The sequence below is a fragment of the Eubalaena glacialis genome, chromosome 4, assembly GCF_028564815.1.
Source record: "Eubalaena glacialis isolate mEubGla1 chromosome 4, mEubGla1.1.hap2.+ XY, whole genome shotgun sequence".
NCBI lineage: Eukaryota > Metazoa > Chordata > Mammalia > Artiodactyla > Balaenidae > Eubalaena > Eubalaena glacialis.
Window position 1 is genome coordinate 103,015,559 of NC_083719.1, and position 12,565 is coordinate 103,028,123.

A 12,565-nucleotide genomic window follows, 5' to 3' on the forward strand; every position below is an offset into this window, starting at 1 on the left:
TTAAGCTGAGAAATATTGACTTTAAATGTATGAGAACAGTTCTGATCTAGAATAGTGATGATCACCCCAGAAGCAGAAAATGAATACTTAATGGACCTTATGAGTTGTACCGAAGCACCAGTTAGAACTAGTCCAGTTCATTCATGATAGTACTTCAACCCAAGGAGTGAGAGATGGGCAGAGAGGAGAGCTGGATAGTCAAGAAGCTTGCATACCTGGGTAAAGCAGGACAGAATTCCACATTTGAGCCTGCTGCCGATGAGCTTTCCTTCAGAATCCTGTTCTGGAGCCTCGGGGTAGGAGGTACCGGCAAAGGGGCCATGTGGGCAAGCAGGCATGCACAGCAGTGGGCCCTTTCTCTTGCCTATGGAAGCCAAAATCCCTTTGAGGCAGTCTTTAATCCTGTGGTAAGAGATAAAAGTGTAAAGGCTAAGTGAGCCTGGGAGAACAGAAGGAAATTCGTGTTGAAGTAGAAAGGGTTAATAGCTGAGCTTTATTATGAGGTGGAGGGAAAGCTCCAAGAAGGGCTTATTAAATACAGGTACTTATAGATACTGAAGATATCTTTGTGGACCCCCCCCCCCCAATTTAAGGCCAAGTGTATAAGGCTGCAAGGAGCCAGAAGCACCAGAGAAGGAAGTACATAGATGAAGATGGCTGGAAGCATCAGAGACAGTGAAGGGCTCCTTATAGTTTTCCACCCAAGTCCCTGTTAGGTAGAGGAGACTGAAGGGGGTGTGTGTCCCCCTGGGGAAGTGGGAGGGGTTTAGCCTAAAGAGGACTGATGAAAGTTCAGATGTGGTGGTTTACTCTTAAAAATTCTTGAGTATTTTCAATTCCAGTGTATATTCATGTTTGCTTTGATATAAAAATGATCTAAAATGAATTACGAACAAGCTAATGTGACCTTCAGGAAGAGGTGCCGTGCCTCTTGTGTGGTGATGCCTGGATCCCTGCCCGTGGGCTGCATCCAAGTGAGGAACATGGACCTGGGGCCAGCACTTGACGGAATCGTTACAAAGCAAGTTGCTCAAAGCCCAGATCTGACTGTTGTTTTCTTACCCAGTCCTAACTCAAAATAACTCAGAACAGGCAAAGTAATCTAAGGAGAGTGTCCCCTGTCTTCTAGCTCTTCAAATGCTGCCTTTAAAGAATTACCTGAAAGGAAAACTTGATAAAATGACTTCAATTTTGTCCCTACCCCAACTATGAGAGATTTAGCATCTTCTTTGGGATGACTTCTCCCCTTTCTAGTGTGTAGAATATAGTTAGAATTAAGTTGCTAACAAGAATACAAACTGACTGCAAATGCAAATTTACGCCTCCACCAGGGTTATCTTTCTCTCCTCACTCTTCTGGAGAAAACAAAATTTAACTGAGTGTTTGCATAGGCACAGGGCAAGCCTTGCAAGTAAACTATTGAGGGAGACCCTCCAGGGTTTGCTTGTCTGTTCAGCAGGCCATTTTCCCCCTGGGCTCTGCCATGTGGCCCCTGAACATGGGGTGTCTCGGGACTGTGTGACAGAACCCTAGCTTGGCGGGCTGTTGGAGTTTTTCCAACATCGCAACAAATCGTACCCTCTTAAAAGAGAAAACAAACATAACAAGCCAGGCGAAACATTCGCCATGTTATTTGTATCATTTCATTAGTGTTCATTAACGTTTTTAGTGAAACAGCTAATATTTAATGTTCACATTGGGCGCTATCAGAAGTCACTTCCTCTCCTTGATTATTTTCTTCACTTACAGAAAAGGCAGAGCCACCCTCTTATTCTTAGCCATAACCCTGAGTCAACCATATAGTCAGGGTATGACAACAGCCTCAAATGTTGCTCCTTTGTGTGCCGTCTTCATATATCACCTGTACATCTTTATTTTTCACTGTATAACTTTAACTTAATTCTTGTTTTCCTAGGCTTATTTGAAGCAAAAATACTTCTCAAATAGTTGTTTTGATGTGATGTGTTTCTCAATATATTAAATAAGTATACAACTCAAACTATAAGATAGAAAAAAGTTTCCATCTGCCCCATAAATCATCCTGTGAAACCCCAGTAACACACATAAAACAGGTAAGACCAGATTACATCATGTCCTACAGTGCCCATAAGGGATTAAACCCAGAGGCGGGAGGTAGGTTGGATGGCCTATATCCTGTCAGTGGTAGCAACTCCCAGAAATGAAGTTGGGCACTGAGTTCCAAGGAGGAGGATTTGCGGCCACAGGCAGGCCTGGAAGACAGGGAACCGGGCCTTTCTCCTGTAATTCCCAAGGGAGGCTGGGGGCTAAAGGAAGAACATGGCTGAATCCATAGGTATGCGGCGCTGGTGTGGAAGCACCGCCGTCCGACTTTTCTCCTGTTCATCCTGACTGGTGGCTGCTGCACGGATGGAGAGAGAGAATGAATTGCTTTTGGAGGATGAAGCAGAAAGTGTCTACTGAGGGGTAGCAGGATGTGCCATAAAGATTATTTTAAACTGAAGGCAATTGAGAAGAAGCAGATACAAGACAAGCTCTCTGCCCTCCCACTAGCTGCCTAAGAGCGCGACAAAAATTTGTAAAGGTGTCCCCCTCCTCTCTCTACCAGGAAGTAAGGGAGTTAGTCACCAGAGACAACGCTAGACCCTTATCAGCCCGGAGACAGCACCAGAGGAACCCATGTAACACGAACCTTGTTAAAACCAGCTCTCATCGGCCATTAGTTTCCCCGTAGATTCGCGTCCCACAGCTTGCTGACCCTAGAAGCTCAAAGTCCTTTCCTTTGTGTTGTCACTTGTCTAAACATTTATTATAATTACTAGTACCATTCAGATGCTATATAAGCTCAAGTTCTAACCACCCTTTTGAGTTACTCATCACTGGGTACTCCCATGTGTAAGTGCAATACACATGCTAATAAACTTTCGTTGGTTTTTCTCTTGTTAATCTGTCTTTTGTCAATCTAATTTACAGGGCTGCAGTCAGAGAACCTACCATGAGCGGAGGAAAAAATATTTTCCCTCCCCTATATTACCTGTCTGTTAGTTTCCTCTGCATTTGAGAGTAACTGGAGATTATTTTCTTCTTGCCCCTACTTTTGCAATAGAATGAGATATATTACTTTTAAAAATGGATGTCTTTTTTCTTTTCGGGCAAATGAGCATTTAGGGCTGGGTAAATGATCCCTGTTTTCGTGCCTGCAGGACACGAGCACAGTAAAAGAGATGGGTGTTTTCCTGGGAGAATGTGTAGATCCTGCAAAAGTTTCTAGCTGAAGCCTAATGGTACCTTGAAAGGTCCTGAGCAGCTGGCCCAGGCGTGGCCCACAAGATTGGCCGCAGCCATGGTGCTGACCAGGCAGGGGAGCACATGAACATCACATTCCGAGTGACCCTGGAGGGCGCTGGAAAATAGGCTGCTCATTTTGCCCAGGACCATTCCTGTTCTCCTTCCCCTTGGGATATAAGTATTGTTGGGAAAACTAAAGAAAGAGTGTGACAGTATGAGAGCAAGGACCATGTCTTAGTATTGTCGTCGTTAGTTTTTCAGCAAATGACGAAGTAGATCAAAGTTATACATTTGGATGGAATGTTATTAAAGGGCCTAGCGTAGTGCCCCACGACACTGTTCTACTAATAGTTTGCTTACTTTATATGGGCCACTTTTCTGAGTTCTTTACCTATAGTAATTCCCTTAATCCTCACCATAAGTTGTCTTCAATATACATTATCCCCAGTTTACAGATGGAGAAACTAAGCCCAGAGTCATACAGCTAGCTGAGGCAGAGCCTTTAAGAATGAGGGAAGCCTGGCTTCAGAACCTGTGCTCTAATGTCCTATGCTATCCCGCTTTGCTTACTAAACATAATATGGATGGATGGATCGGGCAGAGGGTGGGATAGCAGCTTATATGACTTACTGAGATTGATGCATCTGCTCTTATGTGCGACCAGAACCTTAGTGGCTCTAATTTCTCTACTTATGCTAGAGAGATTACGGGGTTTTCTTTCCCTCACGTTCAGAAATGAAATGAATGACACACAGACATAGAAAACAAACTTATGGATACCAAAGGGGAAAGGGGGGAAGGATAAATTAGGAGGTTGGGATTGACATATATACACTACTATATATAAAATAGATAACCAACAAGGATGTACTGTATAGCATAGGGAACTATACTCAATATTTTGTAATAACCTATAAGGGAAAAGAATCTGAAAAAGAATATATATATATATATATATATATATATATCTCTGAAGCACTTTGCTGTACACCTGAAACTAATAAAACATGGTAAATCAACTGTATTTCAATAAAAAATTTAAAAAAGAAATAAAATGAATGGAATTTGAACTCAGGATTGCCTTTGGAGTATTTAGGGAAAATGGTGCCAGGTTCCTTTTAACAACAACAAAAATTGTGTGAACAAGCACTATATGTTCATGAACGTTCATCGTTAAGGCATTAGTGGTAAATCAGCAAATTCAGGATCATTTTTTTTTTTTTTTTAATTTTAGAAGAGCAGGCAGGATGTTAAGTAATCCGATTCTTCTTCTGTTTTCCTTGTTATATCTCCTGGTAGAAACCCATTCATAATGGTCAACTTCTTGAAATAGCATATGTGTACATCAACTTTAATATTATATATAATTGGGTTGGAGTTATTTTGATTTTTAGAAACAGCTGTCACAATTGGGTTTTCAAATTAAACCCCTGGGCCAGTATTTGGGTATTAAAATGTTAAAAGCATAATATGGCCTGATCATTCTTCTTTTAGTGACATTCAGGAACCACTATTGAAATATATCCCACTGGGTAACACCCAGTGGTTAAGCTACAGAGCTCTGGAATCAGACACCCTAAGTTGCAAAACCATTTGCAGGTTGTGTGATCTGAGGCAAAGTACTGAACCTCTCTGTGCCTTTGTTTCTTTTTGTCTAAAATGGGCTAATATGATCCCACGATCATGAGATGATCCATGTAATGAGATCTTAGTACAGTACCTGATACACTGTAAGCACTCAATAAATGTTAGGTAAAGTGAATAAGCACACATTATATAAGTTTCATTTATGTTATACTAAGATTTCATTCAGTATTAGAAAAAGGCCTAGCCTCAGGTCTTTCACAGAATGCAAGCTCACCAGGTATTAAATTTGTATGTTAATTATCCATTGATAGCCACCTGGTGTATGCTTTTTCTGATCTACTATCTACAAAATAATCCCCCCTTAGGCCTTCCGCTGAATAAAGCAGGAAAATAATCTGAGGTTGTCTCCTGTACAGTAAGTACAACTGTGGTTTGAAAATAGCCTTTCCATAATGGTACATTATTTTTTTCTTAGCAGTTTCACTCCTGCAGTCATCTAATACCTTTGAAGCAGATTAAGCCATTAAAAGGTGTTCTAGTGTCTCATAATTGCCAGCAAAGTCTAATCAGATAGCGGTGGCTACACGAGAGCCTTCAAGAAATACTATAAGATAATTAAAACATAAAGGTTATGCAAAAGTAGCAAATCAACAGAGACAGTAAACATGGTTTATAAACAATCCTGAGAACATTTTTTCAATTCTAAAATGTAAATGGACCTGGGTTGGAGCACACAGCTAGGATGACAGATAGGATCCCGGTAACGGTTTAATTAACTCCAGTTTCCTGCATGTTAAAGGTTGCCTCAGCCCACTGGCTCATGTAACAAACCCTCTGAGGATTTCGTTAGCCAGTGTCTGATACAAGACCAGGCAGCCTTCCTTTCCTTACAGGGTTACGTTTTGCCCTACTCCTTTGGAGGCTGTATCAAAACACAGCCCTCTGTTTTCTCTGTAAATACACAGATATTTTTAATTTCAGCTCAAATGGTTTGACTTTGTAATCAAGGTAAAAGAAATACACACATACGCTGCCTAAGTAATGAGAACAGTGCGTTGGGAAGAATTGCGTAATTAAAATTATATATTAAAATTCACACGTAGGTGTAGAATGTTAGAAAAACCATGGCAGCTCTCCAGATGATTCACTTGCTTTTTTAATTCTTCTATAATGTAGGCTATTTTATAATTAGCAACAGAACTCTGCCACTTGGTTAGTTCAACTGGATGAAAGGGATAATAAGGAATATTTACTATTAATGGATATTGAAACTACTACTCTGAACAGTCCCAGTAAAGAATAGTTATTTACTGTTCTTAGCTGGCCATTTAAAATGGAATATAGCCAGTGTTTTGCTTGCAATCATGAATTTAACTAACTCTTACAGGAGAGATAAGGGTAAGCTTTATTTGAAGAATTACTCTCTGTTTTTTAAAAAATTGCTCTGAGGGCCAAGTGTTAGCTAAAAGAAAAATTCTTTTTCCAACCTGGTAGAATTAGGTTTCGCACAATTACCTTTATCATTAGTAAATAAAGGAGTTACTTAACCTCTGCCCTTGCAGAAGTTCTTGATATTTTGCTTAGGAAAGGGCAAGAGGCCCATTATGGATTATTTACTCATTTTGTTAAAAGGTTATTCTTGAAGACTGTGATTCAGAAACACATAATACATAATCTGTGTTAATAAAGATCTATTTACTCCACCATTTAAAGAAGCTGGTTATTATATGATGCTCATTAATACCATGAACAGATTTTTTTTTCCATTGTTCCCAAAGGAAAGATTATCAAGCTGTCAGTAAAGGACTCATTTTCTTTAAATTAGAAATCACCGAGGTATCCTGTGTAGAGGATATTAAAAGCAAGTGTAGTCATGCCATCTTATTGCAAGATGAGCTAAAGCTAAGTACATCGCTTATCTTTTGAAATGAAATGTCGAAAATGCCAACTACCTGCGATTTAAAAAATTTCTCTCTCTACCAACACTTAGGCTTTTCATCCTGAAGCAGGAATCTAAGCTTGTCCTTTTAAACAATGATTTAAAGGAAGAAATTTAACACCCCCTGCTTGCAACATCCATTTTTCAATAAATCTATACTTTCTCTGCCCTCCGCCATGTTATCAGTCATCCACATCCCAGAGGAAATGCTTCAGGCTCGGGGTTAAATTAAGGTCCTATCTCCAGTGATTGTCTAGAAAGCTGTCTACATTCTCAAACAAACTTATCTGCATTATATACAGCCATAAGTGCTTCTTGCCAAGTGAAGACACTGTTGTTTTTCTCCATTGATGTCAATGGTAAGATTACTACTTGCCAGTTGAGAATTAAAAGCCACAATTACATTTCATTATAAATTGTAAATAGGTTGAACTTCACAATCAGTTTAGTTCTGTGATGCTGAAATCAACATGGGATATGGATGTCTTATATTCTTACTAAAAAAATAGGTCTAATGAGATGCATTGTCTTCTTATTTCTCAAAATAATATTTCAAGTTATACTACTTCATACTATCTTTCTTTGATAGTTTGTTAGTTTGCTCATTTGGAAGAAGTACAGTATCTGAAAAGACCACTGTTTTACAACTTCTTGCTTAACAAACAAAAAATAGAAAAAGCACATCTGACATACATTAGTTTTATTAAATAGAAGAACCGTCTCAGACATCAAGGAAGGTTAGTCAAGGTCAAAGATAACTAAACTTTGTGATAAAAACATGCAACACATAACACGTGCACAATACACACACGTGTTCTTTTTCCCCACTTTAAGCAAACCCATTTAAATGCTCTTTATAGGTAAATACTTTAAAATACATTGGGCTTTACCTCCCTTAGTGGGATAGAAATACCAACCAGCATGATTAGAAACTAAACAAAGCCCAGTTTACAAAATAAGAAGGGTCCCACAATAATTTGCTATAAAATCCCTGAACTGAGAGGTAGAAGAAGGCATCACAGAGAAATACCTGAGCAGGGTGAGGGTAGCTTATCCTAACTCACCAGCTAACCACTGCATAGTTGGAGGGAGAGGAGGGATAGTTTGTATTGTATGTTTAGCCACAAAATTCACAAACTCACTCATTCAATAAATATACATCGAGTACATACTATATGCCAGGTACAGTTCTAGGCCCTGGGGATGTATGAGTTAACACAACAGACAAAGTCCGTGTCCTCGTGGAGCTTATATTCTAGTGGGAGAAGGCAGATAAAGAAACACACAACTAATGAAGCACTCTGTGCTCTGGGAAAAACTGGCAGAACAGGTCTTCAGATAGTTGGATATTTTCAGGAAATTTTATGAGCCCAATTCTTGCATCTCCTCATATCTAGAAAAGCACTAAAATCATTAACAGTGACATCTGCTCCTCGTGACTAGCAGCAAATCTCTGCCAAAATGTGTGCTTGACTGCACATACCCTCCTTCACTAAACTCACATTAATATATAGACTGACCTCTCCCCTGACCTCTTCAGAGCAGTTTCTCAGAGCTGCTGGAAATTCTGTCTCCTAGGCTATATAGTCCTCATTTTGCACCAAATCATACTTAACCCACACACAAAAAAAGAGAAACACATAACTATATATATGCCTGATAAGAGTTAGTGCTATGGAGAAATCTGGGGTGGGGGTGGGCACTGTTTTGTACAAGGGGCTCAGGAAAGGTCTCGTTAGGTAAGCTGACCTTTGAGTAGAGAGCTGAAGGGAGTGAAGGGGTGGGCCCTGGGGACATGTGGGGGAAGAGAATTGCAAACAGAGACAACAGCAATCACAAAGGCCCGGGGGTGAGTGCTCAGAAGAGCAGGGAGGGGGCTTCCCTGGTGGCACAGTGGTTAAGAATCCGCCTGCCAATGCAGGGGACATGGGTTTGAGCCCTGGTCTGGGAAGATCCCACATGCCACGGAGCAACTAAGCCCGTGCGCCACAACTACTGAACCTGCACTCTAGAGCCCGTGAGCCACAACTACGGAGCTCGTGTGCTGCAACTACTGAAGCCTGCGCACCTAGAGCCGGGCTCTGCAACAAGAGAAGACACCGCAATAAGCGCGCACACCGCAACAAAGAGTAGCTCCTGCTCGCCGCAATTAGAGAAAGCCCGTGCGTAGCAATGAAGACCTAACACAGTCAAAAATAAATAAATAAAATTAAAAAAAAAAAAAGAGCAGGGAGTCAATGTGGCATGATTAGGGGGAAAGTGGTAGGCGATGAGGATAGAAAGGTAGTGGTGCGCCATGAGATGACCTGTGGGTATGCTGCCGGTAGGTCATGTAGCACCTTGAAGGACAATGTGAGTATTTGAGCACTGTGGAAAGAGGAGTAGTGTGATCTGATAAAGGTTTTTAGAGCATGACTATATCTGCTGTGTGGAGAAGAGACGCAGGGGACAGGAGTGGAAGCAGAAAGCAGAGTCAGGGGACTATTATAATCATCTAGAGAAGAGATGACTGTGGCTTGGACTATGGCATTGACAACAGAGGAGATGAGAAATTTTAGACACATTTTGAAGGAGCCTAAAGAATTGCCTGTCAGATTGGATACAGTGTTGAGAGAAGGATGGATGGCTCTAAGGTTTTTGGTTGGCAAACTTGGAAAAATACAATTGCCATTTACAGAGATTGGGATGACTTCCACGGGAGCAAGATTATAGGGGTGGAAGTGGCTGGTACAAGAGCTTGATGGTGGACTTAAGTTTGAGATGCCCATTAGACATCCAGGTGGAGATGTCAAGTAGAGAATTGGATATATGAGCCTAGAATTCAGGGAAGAGGTCCAGGCTGGAGATACTACTATTTTTTTCTTTTATGTTTTGGCTGAGCTGCGCAGCATGTGGAATCTCAGTTCCCTGACCAGGGATGGAATCCGTGCCCCCTGCAGTGGAAGCACGGAGTCTTAACCACTGGACTGCCAGGGAAGTCCTGGAGATGTAAATTTAAAGTCATCCAAATATAGGTAACACTTAAATCCAAGACACTAGATGAGCTCACCCAAGAAGCTGACACAGACAGAGGAGACTTCTGAATGCTGAGCTTGGAATACTCTGTGGCTAGAGTGCTGAGAGGTGGGGAAGAACCAGCAAAGAAAACAGAGGAAGATGACTGGTGAAGGCGGAGGATAACCGAGAAAGAGAATTATTCCAGAAGCCAAATGAAAATGCTTCAAGAAAGGGGTAATGCATTATGTCAATGCTACTGATAGAGAAAGTAAGAATAGAACAGAGAATGACCACTGGGTTTGGCTCTTTGAAGGTCACTAGTGATCTTGACAAGAACGATGTCAACACAGGGACAAGAACTAAAGCCTTATGGGAGTAGATTCAAGACAGAATGGGAAGAAAGGAGCTAGCAAGGTCCTATGTCTTGTAGGAGTTTTACTCTCAAGATGAGAAGAAAAAAACAGGAAAGTACCTGGAGAGGAGCCTGGGTAGGGTTATTTTTAAGATGGGAGATATTACAGTACTTTTGTATATTGATGAAAATGATCTAGAAGAAAGGGAACACTGATGATGCATGAGAAAGGAGATAATGGCCCACATGTGCATTACGTAAGTGCCAAAATCTATTAGTAAATTCCACTGTATAGACTGCAAATCCCTTGTGGTCTTATGAGCTCATACAATTTAATATATAGAGAAATGGGTTAGGGGTAGGACGAGATGACTCCAAAAGTCCCTAACTAGCTGACACTATGATTGTCTATGTTCACAAGTCTAAATACACACTCAAAATCAGAGGTAATAGTAACTTTATAAAGAAGAAACACAAATACATCAGAAGTAGCAAGAGTTCAGCACTCCCCTCTGCTGATAAAAGTCATTTTCAAGTAAAAAAAAAAAAAATAGATGATAGGATTGGTCTTACATTAAAAATGTATGTGAACATTTCAGGTCATTTACCGTTCTGTAGTGTTGGTTCAGATTGAATTCAGAACCCTGAAGACACGAAGAAAGTAGTTTTTTCATGGCATTCCTGCAGCGTAAGTTTTGTTTCATGGTATCTTTGTGAGATTATTGACACAGTCCAAAGTTGTAAGTGGAATATTTTAATGAACAGAATTTTAGGGACCAATGTTGTACTGTCCTATCATGAGAGCCACAAGCTAAGTCTCTCTGTGTGCCTCCCCCTTCCACCTCTGAATTATCTAACCCATACTTGAAGTTATGGCCCATTTTTGTAACCATCTATTGTGGCCATCTGGTATAATCCATTACCCCTACAGTTTGTTCCACTTTAAGATTATATACTCTTAAAGGTTCTTTCACAGTTTTTGTAATTGTCTTTTTTTAAATCAAGGAGACCACAGACTTAAGAGCACAAACAATTTCCTGCAGTTCTGTACCATGATGAGCTAGCACTTGATTCTATTAAGCCTCTACTTTCTAGATGTGTTCGTTGGGCCCTTTCATTCATGTTGCTAGAAATATGTGTGTGTGTGTGTGTCTATATATATGTATGCTTAAGTGCCTCAATTGAAAGGCATTTATTGTAAGAATACACAGGAAAGTAAGAAAGACAAGAAATAATTTAAACCTTTTTGTATCCAGGTATCATGAGACTACAATGCTGCTCAAGAAACTGGACAATGTTTAAAATATCCCCTGTGAATGTATAATGCCATTGACCCCTCAGCAGCAAACTTCTGTTGCCCTGATCTTTGGGTTGCTCTATCTCTGTCTTTGTTCTATTCGTTTCCAACAAAATCATCTCTGTACTCCTCACCACTGTGTAGCTTGTGCATGGTTTTCCAGCCTGGGAGATTGTTTACTTCTGTATCTCTGTATTTTGGCCTATAACTCTTCTAACCACTATCCATTCTTCCCAAGATAAAGGCTACGATTAATTTAATCATTTTCCTGGGTTTTCATCTACATCATTGGCTGGTTCTTTGTGGACTCATTTTCAAATCCCAGGTCTTCCTGGTCATTAAATGTTGTGGTTTCATGAATATCAATCCTGGTCTCCTTTCTAACACTTTGTCTCCCAGGTGATTTCACTCAGCCATGATGTTGGCTTTGACTAATATCTATACCTCTGTGATTTCATCTGCATAACTGCTTCTCCTCCTTCAGATATCAGCTCAAATGTCACTTTCCCTAAGAAGCCACATTCGACCAGTCCTCCCTTTCACTATGACTATGTCTTCCCTATAATCTTCTGTGACAAGGACACATTTTGACATATTTGTAGGATACACTGACCACTATCTATTTCTCCCACTTCTGTAAGATTCAGGAGGGTAGAGCCTATGTCTGATTGGGTTAAGCACTGTGTTAGTTACCAGCTCCTTGCAGAGCATGGGGCATTTAGTATGATCTCAGAAATTAATGAAATACTGAATGAATCAATCTCTAACTTAGAGTTTTTTCCCCAATGAACAGAGTTCACATGCTAAAACAATCTCATAAGCAGGCCCCCATGTCTGATCTATCAGTAGTGATCAGGGAAATGGAGTCACATAAAACAAAGACTCTTTTCCATCCATTTTCTTTGGAAGAGGGTTTGGTGAGTGGTAGACCTGCAGACTCTTTCCCAGTACATTCTATCATCTCTATTCAGAGTTAACTATGTCCAGTTTTTCTATGTAGGATTGAGTCAGCAGCTAAGAGAATAATACATATTCATCATTGTGACTCCCACTGATATACCCCCGGGAGATTAATGTATGTCAATGACTCCCTATACCTTATAAATGTTAATTGACAAGATATATC

General features: G+C 40.4%; 1 long non-coding RNA gene across 1 annotated transcript in view; it reads right to left on the reverse strand.

The window, feature by feature from the left end:
• Nucleotides 1–226: 226 nt before the first annotated feature.
• LOC133089898 (uncharacterized) overlaps nt 227–12,565 on the reverse strand; it is a 704,715-nt gene continuing 692,376 nt past the window's right edge. Inside the window, exon 5 of the long non-coding RNA XR_009700764.1 lies at nt 227–402. This is a non-coding gene — a long non-coding RNA (uncharacterized LOC133089898). The remainder of the gene's footprint in view (nt 403–12,565) is intronic.